At 42.5% G+C, this 15,773-nt stretch overlaps 1 long non-coding RNA gene across 1 annotated transcript; it reads right to left on the reverse strand.

Annotated features, from left to right (window-relative positions):
• Nucleotides 1–5,964: 5,964 nt before the first annotated feature.
• Nucleotides 5,965–15,758, reverse strand: LOC121086859. Its single transcript, XR_005827459.1, has 2 exons — nucleotides 15,533–15,758; nucleotides 5,965–7,619 (listed from the first exon to the last, which is right to left on the reverse strand). It is a non-coding gene; the product is annotated as an uncharacterized LOC121086859 (long non-coding RNA).
• Between the last annotated feature and the right edge of the window lie 15 nt (nucleotides 15,759–15,773).

Consider the following 15,773-nt stretch of genomic DNA (forward strand, 5'->3'; position numbering starts at 1 on the left):
TTAATTAGAATAAAAAAAATTAAATTTCTCATGAGAAATTGAGCGCAGCGCACTTCCTTTTTCTCGGTATATGTCTGACCCTCTTATTGCTGTTTACTTTCCACAATATTGTAAATTATTTAAACAAAACTGAATCAGTGGACTATAGTTACACTGTGCTGGTTACAGAGGAACAGTTTTGTGCTGTCTTCATAGTTGGGGGCCAGGCAAAAACTTGCCATTTACCTCTGCTGTTTGCCACCAGCCAGCTGGCCTGACAGCATATGTGTATTCACAGGACTACTGGCAGCGCGGCAAAGCTTTATGGAGCATGTGCATTCCTTGCAATGGTGGGGGGTGGGGGGGCGGAAACCTGGGAAACCTGGGCAAAATAAAACCTGGGTTTCCTTTAATATTTTAAGGAGTATGTCTAGAAAATATAGGACAGAAATCCACAGAAAGAGAAGTCTTTTAATACTATTCACAGAAGAGCTTATTGTGCTTTATGCATAAATAACTATCAGGGTCCTTTTAACATGAGCTTTCCTGGAAAAGCTGCAATACCTTGCCTATCTCAGGGTGTCTCATCATTAATTCAATAATTTTGGGTAGATTTTTATAAATGGAGAAAAGTCTTTGGCTGAAAACTTTTTCTTCCCTCTATTTGAATTTGCAGTGCAAAAAATGATGTCACCCATTCACATTAGTACAGGTTTTTGTCTGGGAAAGGGTTTGCCCATATAGGACCAGGTAGAATTTGGCAAGAGAAGAGGTGATGAAGTGGGTTCCTGAGGTGTTTACTTGATTGTAAGACCCAGTCCCTAAAGAGGGATATTGCTATGGCCTATCCACTTTGGTTCCCAAGAAGCTGAAAGTCCATCCTCCTCCAATAACTTATTAACCACATAAATTTCTCCTACACAGCACAAAACATGATCATCTTGATGACATCGGTGGCTATTTGCAGCCTGTATGGTGCCTGCGTGTCGGGGCCTGCCGTTGTGGGCTGCCGGGCGGCTCCTGTGGCAAGTGCCAGCAGGTTCCCCCGTGCCCGATGGCGCCAACGCCAGCCGGCTCCCAGCCGGGCCCGCCGCTGGCCACGGCCCAGCCCAGCGGCCACGCTGGCACCGCCTGGGGGGCGCCGCTTACACCGGGGACAAGGGACAGATCCTGCGGCAGCGCCAGGCGCCGGAGCAGAGGTGCCCCCCGCCCGCGGGGCAGCCCCCGGCCAGGCAGCCTGTGCCCCCCGGCCCGGCCCGGGGAGCCCCGGGGGAGCAGCTGCCCCCCGCAGCCCGGGGAGGGCCCCGGGCAGGAGCGGGCCGTGCCTGAGGGCCGGCACCCCGCGGGGGCGTGAGGAGCCGCCCCTGAGGGGGCAGCAGCGGCAGCGGCAGCGAGTGCGGGACGGGCCGCAGCCCCGGGCCGGCAGGCAGGGCCGGCTGGGGGGAAGGGGTGGCGGGACCGGGGGTTGTTTCTCCTGCCCCGCTCCGGGCTGGCTGGCAATCGGTGCCGCCGGTGTCCCCGAGCGGGGCCGGTGCTGGCCGTGAGGGCACCCGCTGAGCGATCTCCCCCTGCCCTCACCCCCAGCCTGTCGGTGCATTTTCTCTGCCCGGCCCAGCTGAGGAGGGAGGGACCGAGCGGCTGGGGGGGCACCCGGCACCCAGCCACGGTCAGCCCAGCACATAGCCCACACATGCGATTCAGAAAGTACCATCAGATCACCTGAGGAACTTGAGCTGCTGGCTGCGTTCCAGCAGAGGATGGGTAGGACATAACACAGCGATTGTTCTCAGCCGTTTTCTGTGGTAAGCCTGGAAATGGTGCAGAGCCAGGCCAACCTGTTGTGTATGAGCCTGGAAAGCAGCTCTGGATCGGAGGCCAGTCTGAGGGATTCTAAACTCACAGTTCCCACTTTCAAAGAGTGGGCACAAAGCTGGAAGTGCTGTCATAACTGTTGGAACTGCCTGCACTGCTGTGGCTGAACCTGGGCATATACATAAGGAAACACATGATCTGGGGACTTTTGAGGGGGGGGGGGGGGGGGGGCGGGAATGGAAAAAAAGCAGGAACTTAATTTTCTAGCATTTGCTGGAGCCTTCTTGTTCACTGAGTAGTCTGCAGGAGGTGAGGGAAAGGGGAGCAGTTCCCAGTCCTGCTGTTTGGCATGAGAAGTAAAGAACTTGGAATCCATTTAGTGTTGCTGAAACTGTAATCTACTGGTCTGCAGTCCGCTTTAGCACTGGGAAGATGGTATTTCTGATTTCCATTTTACGATGCTAAAATGGCTCTAGAATGAAATGCAAAGACACAGGAGGCTCAGGAGGCACATATGAACCGACACGCAGGAGGTCTGTGTAACAGCCAGCAACAGCACCTCCTCTCCTGTGCTGCAGTCCGGCTTCTCAGCACTCTGCTACTACTGCACCGCTTCAGAATAAAGGCGCCAGCTTGACTTCAGTTTACACTTTGGTCCCGTATAGCTAATGTTTAGTTTGTCCTATCACGACATTGTTTTCTAAGTGTGTATCATGGTCATTTACTTCAGTAATTTGGATTGACTCATTAAATTGCTTCCTTTTTTTCTTTACACATGAACCATACTTAATGGCTGTATTATATAACATATACCCACCAGGACTACTCTGAACTCTCTTGAAGGGCAGTTTAGTTCTGTTCCACCACATTTATCTAACCATCTAATTCTCATTTTGAAGATGCCAAATGTTCTTTCAATTACTATTCTGGTCACTTTTTGAGTTTCATTATAATTTATAATGATAGAGTTTTCAGAGAGAATCTGGAGATAAAACTGAAAGAGATTGGGCAATTTTTCAAGAGATATCCACTGTCACCTTATAAAGAAAAAGAGAGATTGTTATAAAATAAAAGTCCTTAGCATATTAGAATATATTGAAATACCTGAACATTTGCATACTAAGAAAAGATTCTTTCTGAATCATACATAATGTTATTTGTAAATAACATTACCAGAAACTCTGGGAGGGAGAAGTGACATGTATAATATGACAGTATTGAAGCTTATTTCCTTAATATCTTATTTTTACAGTTTCAGCTTAGATCTGATGTCCACAGAGCTGTAACTTATCAAACTACCCTGTAATTCACATCTTTATAATCCCCTGCAACTAATAAAAGGTACAACAATTAAGGTCTTAACTGAACAAATGGAAGATCTTGGGATAACAGCCTTTGCTCACTCCTTCCCTTTTCACAACTAATGTTGTAGCATTAGGTGCTTCATTATGGCAAATTCAGATCATGCTACTCCTTTGTTCTTACACAATCTTGTCACAGGCAGTAACCTGGCAGCCTCCCCCCTATTATTAGAGGCTCCCTGTTGTTCTTGTAATGTGGAAGAAGGAGTTGCATCTGGAACCAGATGGAGGAGCCAGTATACATCATCATTGCACTTTTACAGCACCACAGAGTTCACAATTATTTGTCATTAATATATGCGATCATCCTGTGGCTACTGCTCCAGGTTTAGACACATTAAGGTCAAAGGAGATACTCACTTCAGATATACAGGATTTGGACCCTTTGTTGTGTTAGCTTCTTCTGTAAAGTTGAGATATTTTTTTTTTTTGAGAGGGACCCATGTTGTAAACGCAGGCTACAGAAGCCTTGACCCACATTTGGGAAAGGGATGTTATTACATGTTACCTAAAATGCTCTTAAGGTATTTATGGCCACTTAATAATGAAAATTATTTTCAATATTTCAATGCATCATACTTCTTAATATTCTACATGGGTCAAGGCACCACACTCAAATTTACTTTTAAATAATGCTTATCTTTTACGGTTGTCTGCATGCCTTTTTCTGTAAGTAAGATTTTTTTAAACATTTACAGTCAAATATATCACAGATTTGAACTACTCTGACAGCTTTTTACTGTTAGGTAAGTTGAGCAAGTATCAGTAACGTACAGCTTGAGCACCCTTCATGGGACAGCATGTATCATTCATCAACTTTCAGAAAATAAGATGCTGACTGCTGAGGTTTTATTTTATTATTATTTCCACATCATCTTGAACAACTTTACTCTGTAATTTTCTCTTATGATGAGTGTATTTCTATGATTGTATTCCCTGAAACGTTTTCACAGCTAGTGTAGCAATTATAGATTTCTTAGTACTCACATCCTTTTTACAGCTACATACATTTACACCTGTTGAGCCTTTAAACAAGTTGTGTTATACATGCTGAATCCCAGTTTTACATGGTTTCTACACGTCTAGAACATGACTGAATGCATGATGACTCTAGGTGATAGCAGAAGTCTTCTTTGGTTGCACACACTCACAGAATCAATTTGCCTGTATATTCCCAACGCATGCTGACACATATAGCAGAGATACATAATGAAAAGGATCTGATACATGCTAGCACATATTTATAAGTAGTATAACAGACACACCTAAATGTGTGTACCAACAAGCATGCTGTCCTGGAGCCAAATGTCCTTAACAGAGTCGGAACCCTCACATAAAGCACTTGTTTTCTCATCAGCTTTATACAAATATCCAATTTCCCAGGAGCACTTTCCATTTTACTCTCTATTACTCCAAGCTCTCCCAAACCATATGCATTTATAACCTGATAACAGGACAAAACCACTGAAACATTAAAAAAAAAGCATAAAATAAATGTATCTTGCACCTTGTAAGTCAATTACAAAAGTCCTATTATTGTCAGCATGTGTGTGTTAAGGGTGGGGAGAGTGAAGTTTGCTAGTCTGAATATAAAAAAAAATAATCACCTTATCTAACATTTCATGATGAGAATATTTTTTCATTGGACTACATAACACCTCATATATAGTTATACATCTCATATATAAAGACCGCCTTTCTCTTCCATTACCAACTGCTTCTCGAGAACTTCAGTTTGGGGGAGAAAAGAACAAAAGAAAAGTCTGTGTTCTAACCCTTCAAGCACAATGTCTTTCAACATTTACTGGAAAAATGCAGGTAACTGGCTCCTACAGTTTCTCAGCTCATGAATCTTAAATCAGCTCTTTCCTACCTGCTTGTTCAGAGTATTACACTCTCTGCCTGTCTCCCCCTTCTTTTTCAATATGCTTTCTGGTTATCTTGTTCCTTGCTTTGGGACATTCCCTTTTCCTTCTTTCTTAGCAACTTCAGAACATCAGCAATCAGCTGCCATTAACCAAATAATTTCTAATTTCTTAACAGATCAAGCATATATTGCTGCTGTGTTGTAGTTCTTGCATGACATTTTGAGAGACTGGCATAAACCAAGATAGATGTCAGCCAGACTTAGGAAATACAATCAATCAATAATCCAAAAAGACCCCTCTGCATTAAACCCCATGATTAACTCATGTGTGTAGGATGCATCTGGGTTAATTTCAGGGAGGTATACGTATGAATTTTAATTAAACAAATATCTTTAACTGTAATTTTTCAACTTTATTGCCCCATACGAGTGAACTCTATCTTCGGCAACTCCTTCTCCAGCCTATATTTCTTAGGTTCTGATGTCAAAAAAATCTAAAACCTGAAAACACCCAGTCCTTTCTATACCTCTGAATGCAAAGATTCAACTACCAATTTGGTAAATACTATCTCCCATAAAAACTTGGAGTCAACTTTATCCTGTTGTAAATGCACTGACTCAGAAAGGCATCTTCCCTGCCCGCCCCTGCCCCCCCCCCCTCCTTGCCTAACACTTAAGAGTGGTCCACCAGCACCAATATTAAACGAGTTCCTTATGTAAGATTTCATCAATGAAGTCTGTACCATAAATCTGTGCTATGTTTATGTCTGTACTTTTCAGAGTTCACCTGTTTCTTATTTACATAATATTAGATGCAATTCCCTGTATACACTCTGATCTCACTTGGCATTGCGCTACTGGAACTAAACCCAGAACTGTTAACATCTTCTGGCAATGGCTCGCATCTATACCATTGACTTCCACTTCAGAACACACTAGAAATGGTTTAGCCAATGTTGTGTCATTTATTTTTCAGTCCCTTGTTATACAGAGCAGTAAACAAAGTCAATTAAACTAACAATACTGTATCTAATAACATTATTCATTTATAAGACTAAAGCTACGTTCTCGTGGGTTTACGATTATGCAGATGAAACTTAGAGCATTTGAAATTAGCCTTCATCTTGACTTTGACAAATACTGAAAATCAGGGCATTGAAAAAATGGCTGGAAAATTTTCCCAAGAGAAAAAAATTCTATTTTGAAAGAAATGGCTTCATCTTGACATGTTTATAATACAAAACAAAGCTAAAATAGAAAGATTTTTCAGAACTGCCATAGCAACCTGCTTTGATTTAATTTACCAAAATTTTGTTATGGAAATTACTCAAGTTTTTTACAAAGTATTTTATGTAGTTTGTATGAAGAAATCATGAAATGGAATGGATCCTAGTACACTGTCAGAGAAATTTCCAAATTAGGACAGTGGTAGTTTTTTTCCCCCCACAACATACTATTGCAAGTTGTATGATCATTATAGTTTTCTAGATGTTCTTTCAATACTTCTGCGCAGGTTCATTAAGTTATGAAAAAGCGTTTTCTGTTTTCTTTCCTTTTTTTTTTATGGGATGGTACATTCAGCTGTCATTCAGATATAAAGCATGCTTTGAAAATGTAAACATTCCTGCAGTGTCATTCCCGTTTGTGGTGTGCTTTATGTAAGGCTCACAATGTAGGCCTTATGTAACTCTTGACCTGATCGATTAAGAGGTGCAAACATTTTCAGAAGTAACAAGCTGCATAATTCAACTGGAATGTGCATAGCATTTTTGATACTGACATCAAGTTTTTTATCTAAATGTGGCACGCTCATTTTACGTGGAGCATTTTTCTCACACTTTGTACTTCTCTCACAATTATCAGGTCCATGTGAGTTTTCAGAATGTCAATTTTCTTTCTGTTTGAAATGACATCCATCTCCAAACTAGAAGTGGGTGAGCCTGCTGCTAGATAATTGTCTGCCTTCATAAGCCTACAAGATTATTCAGACTGGTCATAGCAAACAGACAAACACAAAAAGGAATTCTTTACATCTTTACCTGTTACTGAACAGTGAGGACAGGGCAAAGGGGTGTGAAACACTTCAGGCTTATTACTCATGATTTATTAATTTGTTCATAATACAACCCCCTGAATATGATGTTCCTCTATTGCTCCTGTGGATAATAAAAGACCTCTTAGTTGAAGTACCTGATCTTTAGCCGAAAAAAATGTTTGACCTTGCTAAAAAAAGTTAATTAACAGGAAAACCTCTGTAAATTAGGTCAAAAGGTCCATTAAGATGCAAGAAAATTTCAGCTTACAACAGACTAGTCACCATCAGTAGTGGCTCTTGTCATCAGCTTTCCATTATTTAATTTTGCTCTTGATTTTTCTCCTCTTTTTTTATTTACAGCTGCTGCTCCTTTAGAAAAAATCAGCTTTCTGTCATTTTCATGATTCGTGAAGGCCTGAAGGAAAAGACCACAATCATCCATAGTATTTTCATTTGTGACACTGACTACTAACAACTTCATTAACTTTCTTCAGGCCATGTTTTAGTTAAAAGCCTTTTGTGCATTTTTACAGATGTTAACGGAAAGATGCATCATCTTGGGCTTCTGTCAATAGAAAAAAAAAAGAAATTAGACATTTTAAATATATCAAGATATAGGAGATAATTTCTGTAAACCTTATTGCATCTAAAACAAATCTTGAGTCTATCTCACCACTGCTTTGTGCCCACAAGATAGAAAATATATTTAAGTGATTGCATTTCTTCTGATATAAAATGTTTAGCAAGTAACTTATCACAAGTATCTGTTTTAATCCTTAATTAAGTACAGAGAATCTTTAATGTAGTACAAACCAGAAAGTGTCTTCTTGTAGACCAAAATTTCTACATCTAGTTACTTCTAGAATACCAAGATGCATTGTCAAATATGGATATTCCCTGTTACGTTTTGTTGACTAAAAGTCTCATAAAATCAACAGGAGTTGGTATAGTAATGCCCAAGAAAGGATCAAAATTTAACCCACGACTCCTAAATGACATTGCACAAGTACTATGATTCTGTGGAGAAATCCAGCAATTTTCATGTGGATGAGCATGTACCAGACAGGTTTCCATCCCATCTCCTATGTATGGAAAGCACAACAGGATGTAATAATCGAAAAAGCAGAAGGTTGAGGACAGTAATTTCCCTGCAGTGAAGCAAATCCATTGGCTGTTTTCTTCAACAGAGGAATACTTAACGAACTGCATTTGGAGCCATGGCAGCACAGAAAGCCCTTCTGTCATGGTTTAACCCCAGCTGGCAACTAAGTACCATGCAGCCACTCGCTTACTTGCCCCTTCCTCCCCACTGGGATGGGCAGGAGAACGAGGAGAATTGTGAAAAAGGTAAAACTTATGGGATGAGATAGGAACAATTTGATACTGGAAATAGAATAAAGTAACAATAACAACTGTAATGAAAAGGAGAGAGAGGGAGAGAGGAATCAAACCCAAAGGGAAAAAAAAGCCCCAGAGGTGATGCACAATACAATCGCCCACCACCCACTGACGAGAGCCCAGTCCACCAGCAGCAATCAGCCCCTCCCGGCCAGCCCCCCTCCCCCCCCGAGTTTATATCCTGGGCATGACGTTCTACGGTATGGAATAGCCCTTTGGCTAGTTCGGGTCAGTGTCCTGGCTCCTTGTGCAGCTCCTCGCTGGCAGAGCACAGGAAACTTTAAAATCCTTAATTTAGAGTAAGCATTACTTAGCAACAACTAAAACATCAGTGTGTTATCAACATTATTCTCATACTAAATCCAAAACACAGCACTGTACCAGCTACCAAGAAGCAAATTAACTCTATCCTAGCTGAAGCCAGGACACCTTCTGTTCCTCAGACTGAAAATTTTGAAGAGAGTCATTCTTACTCTGTGACAGTTATTAGAATCTGCATATTAATCCTTCTCCCTAAACCTTTCTTTAATTAGGAAAACAAGGGCATTCTGGGGACAGAGCAGTTCCAAAACACAACTTCAACTACTTCTGCAAAGGCATGAGCCAAAAATACATACTTCAGTTCTTAATCTGTGCACTTTCTGCCTAGTTCCTCTACCATCTCCTATCCCTTCTCTCACACACTCAGCCCAGCTCCCTCCTTTGGTCTCTCTCTCCCTTGTCTTGTTCTCCCCTACAGACAAGACTACCTGAACATATGCTCTCTGTACATATGAACTACACTGTCTTATGGTTTGCAACATAATTGTTTACCTCTGAGAAGTTTCCCTAATTGAGATTCCTAGCAAGAAAAAACTATATTCTGGCATTGCGTAGGATTCACAGTCATGGACAGATTTCCTGTTGTTTTGATACAGTGTGCAAACATAAGAAAATAGAGCTTGTTTTCCAAGAAGCTAACAACATCAGCAGCGCAAGGCATGAAGTGTTTACAAACAACAGATGGGAAACAGCTAGAAGGTGGTGGTCAACATGGAAAGCATTGCTCTGTGCTTAAGAGCTACTTAGCTACTGATCAAGGTTTTTGCTTAAAGCTCCTTGAAGAGCTTTAAGGAAAGATACAGAAAATACCTTTTCTGATATAGTTAAGAAAATTCAGATGTAGAGAAACTGAGGCAGCTTTAAAGAAGTCAAGGCAGCTATTCCAGGAGGCTTGAGGAAGAGCTGAGAAGCTACAGTTTCCCGAGTCTCAACCTTTTCCCTCGCTGCTACCCCTGTCCAGACAGAACATGATTCATTTTATATATGCAAGAGATTTTATGGCATTTGACTCGAATATTCCAATGTTTAGAGTACATCCTTGGAATATCTAAAATATTTCTAAATCTTTCTTTCTCCACTCCCCCTCCCCTTCAAAATATGGAGGTACAATAAATCTACCACTCACTGCCCTTCTTGCAATTAAAGGAAGAGAGACGACACCCACACCACCACCACCCCACACCACCCACACCCCCCATCCTTAATAGGGGGCATCAACTGAATTTCAAAATAAAATTTTAAGAAAACTTAAAATCTATTCCTGTGGTTTTGAAAAGTAACCATTTAAGGAAAAGGCCTTATTAATAATCTGCTGTGGTGGTCACTAATCCAGTCAACATTAGTCTGACAACAGCAAAGAGTACATGTCTTTTTTGCATTTCTTTGGAATTTTTAAAGTCAGCTTTCTGAAAGCCATGAAGGTTAGTTGCCCCATCCTCTCCAGCATGAAAGAGTGGATGCACATACCCCCTGTGTTTTTTTCAATACAAACTGCATCTGGTACTTTCCTTCTAGTTACTTCAGAGGTACAAGTCAGGGTAAGTCCCTGGATGGTCTGACTGGCAGATTCTTTTGAGCCAGAGAAAAGACTCAAAAGGGTTGGCAGAGGGCAGGGCAGGCAGGAGACTCTTAAGTGTCAGAACTCACCTTGCATATGACTCCCCATGCAATAACCAATTTAAATGACTTGCAGGGTGTGAAGGCTTTACTGTTGCTTACTGTGCTGCTCATGCACAGTAATATCTAGCACAGAAGTGTGTCACTGCAGAGGAGAAGCAAGTCACATTTTCAAGCAAATGTGCCAAAAGTTCTAAAACCAAAATGCAGGTCTCAATACCTACCCAAAATGCACCCAAATGTGCTCAGGGATGGTGAATGATTTCAGTCAGTCCCTGTATATTTATGTGCAAGCAAGTCCGAAAGGTAATGTCTTATTAATACAAGGGACTGAACTGTCTCTGAGAGCTGCTGAAAATCTGCCTTCAGCACTGGCAGGTAACTATCTACTTTAAAGAAACAACCTATTAGTTGGTTTGTCGTTAAAGCCTAAAAGAAGCTTAAAGCATTCCGAGTTCCACCTGCAGCTTTCCAAGCCTGCTCAAATTGCCCAAGAGATCCTCCTCAATTTCTCTCACTTAGATATTAGTGAACTGATTCTTTCCATTAAGACACCCACTAGTCTTAGCTTTCCTGTTCTCAGAAATTCTCTTTTTCAATAAAGCAGAAATGTTATCCAAATAGGAACAGGCCTTCAGGATTAGGTGGTGAAAGAAATTAAGTCCATCTAGACATAAAGAGGTATTGAGATAATAACAGAGGAAATAAGAACTCAAAAATGTTCATGTTCTTGAAGCAAACAATCGAGACCCTTTTCAGCAATAATCTCTCTTCATGTAGAAGAAAGTTCTACAAGAGAAAAGATGAGCAAAACGTGTGGAGGTATTGGGTTTTTTTTGGTTTTTTTTTTTTTTTTTTTTGGTTTTTTTTTTAATGCATGCAGGTGCAACACTGAGACTTTATGCTGGGGTAAGGGGGGATAATTCCTGCTATGGTATTTTCACATGAGCTAGATGTAGAGATAAAAATACACTTTTTAATACTTCAGGAAGTGGACTAACCTATTTTAAGACTGAAAACATGACAAATATTAGGTCCTACTGATAAATTGATATTGTACAGTATCTCAATGCTAGAAAAATAGAAGAAAATAGAGAAAAAGAGCTAAATTACATGACAGATATATTATAGCAAAACCTAAATGCCAGCAGTAAAGACAAATGTGGGGAATATTACGATAAATTGATTGCTATGTTAAAAAAACAGTAATAAAAAAGCAAAAAGCTGGCATTAGCATTACAATATGATATTGGGATTATATTTCCAAATATGTTCAGATTAATTTTAGAACTACCCTCATTGTAAATTCTTTTTGTATGCTGGAGAATATGAAAGTATAGATTATTATCCACACTATCTGAAAATAACTTTGTCAGAGAACACATGTAACATACAGGTGAAAACCTGTATTTGCTGAGTATTATGTCACATCTATTGTAATAATAGGTACCAGACTATGGCTTGATTGCCAGATTTAAATGGCATGCAGAAGAAAATGATTTCCAGTACATTACATCATGTCAAGGCATCTGTTATCTCATGTTGTCATAAAAGCAAAAAAACCCGCCAAAACACAATAAAAGCAAACAAACCAAAGAAAACCCAACAAACAAAAGACAGAAAAATATTCAGTAGATGATTTAGAAAGTCAAGTTCAGATCTGTCCAGGCATCAGTAAACTATATTTAGTATTTGAAAACTGGGACTGCTGTGTGCTGAAATTTCCTATGCGATACCCTTGGAACCATCAATCTGCCTATATAACCACAGATGCCAACATATAGTTCCTTAGACACAGAAACTTAAAACCCACTTGATTTCCTTCAGTTTTTATCCCAGGGATTATGCAGCTTTGAGTTTTGAGCAGCAAAGAGTGCTGTACTTACAGAACCTAAATGCTCTTTCTGCCATGCAGCCTCCACAATGTAAATACTACAAATTGTCTACAGAGCTTGCAAGACGCCATGGTTTCTCCTGTACACCTACCTTCTGGTTGATCACACTGCCACTACAGATTTAGGTCACGTAAACATCTTTCAGCAGTGATCCCACCCACTTCCCTGATGGCCTTTTATATAGATAAGGACTGCTACATCTACGTGAGGTGACTGGGCACAACCAGCAGGCTGATCTGGCACACGGTAGGCTGAGGCTGTGGGATGCTACTTCAAGAACCCCAGCTCTTTGAGCACCTTTTGTTCATAGGTATTTATGTGTCTCCAAGTGTGCGTTCTTCCCTGAATACCACACACTGCCTTTTTACTTCAATCAGCTGCTCTCAGTAAAAACTAAAGTGAATGCAACTTGTATCTGACCAGTTACTTTGAGCAACAATATATTGCAGAACTCAACTTGAAAATCTTAAGTAAAAGTAAAGACTAAATGGCCAACAGGGACCAGGCTTAGTGATAAATGTGAAGCATATCCTCTCTGTATTTTTCTTTAGTTCTTATCCTAATCATTCTAATCTTCCATGTAAATGCTTAATATTTGGTTTCTGTATTATGACAGTTCTGCAGTCAGCACAGAACTAAAACCCCAACATATATTTACAGAAAGCATCCATGTATATTTCCCGTAAGCAGAAGAGTCTTTTTGTCTGTCTTGCTAATCAAAGTGCCCAGTATTTCTGATGCTTTGGTGACGTCTCTTTTCTATAGGTAGCTGAACATTGGCAGTGGGAGATCCCACAGCAGTTGCAAGTGTTTGTTAGGAGCTGTCAGTTGGCCTCCCATGTCTGGTAAGAGCTACATTAATTTACAGAGCATTTCAGCAGCTTATCTCAGTTTTTAGTAAACAGGGATAACAAATTTCATTTTCTTCCTCTTCTTTGAGACAGTTAACAATGATGAAAAATAAGGGTAGCTTCAAAAATCGGTTAATAACAGAAATAAAGGCATGTTTGAACAGTGGACAGACCTCTCTTTCAGAACCATGAAAAAAAGAAGTTCATACAGCCCTTCGTATAGCTCTTCCAGATTTCTTCATTGCATTCTGGCAGAACTCTTAGCAACAGTCCAGCAATTCACGTCTTCTGCCTTAGATGAAAGTAAACTAGACTAGCTAAGTAATCTGATTCATTTCTTAAACAGGCACACTTTAAACAGAAACATGTACAAACACTTGAATGAGTCCTTTGGTTTGAATTTACAAGAGATATATTTGCAGCTTAGTTACTGGTGAAGGGAAGAAGTTACATCATTTTTCATAATCATGCTTATTTACTATTTGTGGTTCTTATATGTACACTATAGCTCATGCTCATTTTAGTCAAATGCCTGGAGAAACATTTAGTTGACATTCAATTAGTGATGCAATGCACTGTGATACAGGAGTAGGTAATTTACTATGCTCTGTTTGGGAACCTTGCCTATTGCCATTATTATTTGCAACAGACTAGCCAGTTACAACAGAGTAAGGCACTGCCCCTACCTAGAAGAATTAGCAATCCAGAAAATATAAAGTACAGAAATGAAGGCAAGAAACAGAAGGTCTGCAGGTAAAGGTTTCCTAACATCACATGTTCAATAGGATGGGAAAGACAGTAACAGTACCTAGAAAATTAATGTGATGCAACCTGAAGCCCTACTAAAGACACAAACTAAATGCCCAGTTTGCTTTACAACTCTAATTTAAACATCATCATAAAGAGGAGGTCAGCCTAGCATGATCTCTGTTTACACACACAGAATAAGTCATGTTTCAATCCTAAATGGTATTACGAGGTTAGAATAATTTAAAGTATTTCTGTATACTAATTACTGTGACTACTTACATCTGTCATATGGCTGTAGCAAATATGTGTTATGATGGATCTGATAATATTTAAATTTATATTTAAATGAGGTTTTGCCTAAGATTTTTTTTCCCCTGCTTCAAATTCTCCCCTGGATTCTGTTGTTGGGCCTTTATAAAGGGAACTGAGGTTCCAGTTCAGCTCCCATCTTCCTTTACTTACTGTAAAAATGAATATAGAACCTGACTATATCTTCCTCGGGCTAGGAAAGAGAAAAGACTGGCAACAACTGCCTCTGCTTGAGGCCTACCTAATAGATACCTGTACTATTAATATCATTCCCTTACAGGCTGAGGCAGGGAAATTGTTTAGGCAAGCTCCCGCCAAGCCCAAAAGAGGCAAGAAAATACAAAAGTGAGGAAGGACTCCTCCCCCTCCCCTCCTTGCTGCCTGTGAGTTTATGTAGAAGCTGGGGAAGCAGACGGATGCCACAAGAAGTGCAAAAGATGCATGGCACAACAGCACCTCAGCGGGACTCACACTGCCTCAAAACGACAAAGTCCCTGCAATGCCACCTACTCCACAGGGATCCTCCACCACTGGGGCTTATGGGACCTCAAGGTCAGCAATACTGGTGCAGGATGGTGGCTGCATGTTCCATCCAAAAAAGACGGCAGAAGGTGCTGCAGCGTGATGAAGAGCTTGGCAAGATGAGCAATACACGTGAAGTAACCAAAAAGAAAAGTGCAAGGCTGTGCAGAGAGGGACAAACCCTGACATTTGGTGCAGGGAATGCAGGGCTGCACGACACCCGAGTAAGAAGAAAGCAAAGTTTGTGCAGTTTAAGAGATCAGGAGATCTGCAGTTCTTGCCATCGGTCCCGGTGGTACACCCACAAAGCAACTGTCCTCCCCTTGCCTGGCACCTGAAGCAGCGCAGGAGATCATTACAGGAGTAACCCTACACGAACCCCCGCCCCCCCAGCTCTTAGTCCGCCAGCCCCTCCTGCCACAGCTGCCGACGCTGCCCCTCGGCGACCGGGCGGCCACGGGCCAGGCTGCCCGCGGCCTCCGCACGGGATGGGCCCGCCGCGGCCGCCCCTCGCCCCGCCGCGGTGCCGGGACGCGCCAGCCACCCCCTGCCGGTGCCGCTTCCCGGCCCGCTGCCCCCTCCCCTCGCCGCCGGGCCCCGCGGCGCCCGTGCAGCCGGGGTGCCCTCTCCTCGGCCGCCCACCTGCCACCGCCCCGCGCCTGCCCCCGGTCCCGCTCCCTGCCGGCGCCGGGCGCCTCCCGCCAGCCCCGCTCCCCTCCCCTCACACCCCCGGCCCCATGCCTCCTCCCTCGCCGCGCCACCCCCTCCTTCCCACCCCTCACCCTGCCGCTAGGTAACGCCGTTTCCATACTCACAGCAACTGCGCAGTGAGGCGACCCGGGCCGGCCTGGGGACCTGCTCAGCCGGGACGGGCGGCAGCGGCCAGGCCTCCCCTCGCCCCGTCGCCCCCTCGGCGGGCAGCTCCCCGCGGCCGGCGGCGGCGCAGGCGCGCTGCCTCCTCCCCTAGTGGCTGCCGCGGGGAGGCTGGCGGCCGCGGCAGCAGCTCCCGGGTCCCCTCAGAGCCGAGCGAGCGCGGCTCGGGCCGGCAGCGGGAGG

The sequence above is a fragment of the Falco naumanni genome, chromosome 1, assembly GCF_017639655.2.
Source record: "Falco naumanni isolate bFalNau1 chromosome 1, bFalNau1.pat, whole genome shotgun sequence".
NCBI lineage: Eukaryota > Metazoa > Chordata > Aves > Falconiformes > Falconidae > Falco > Falco naumanni.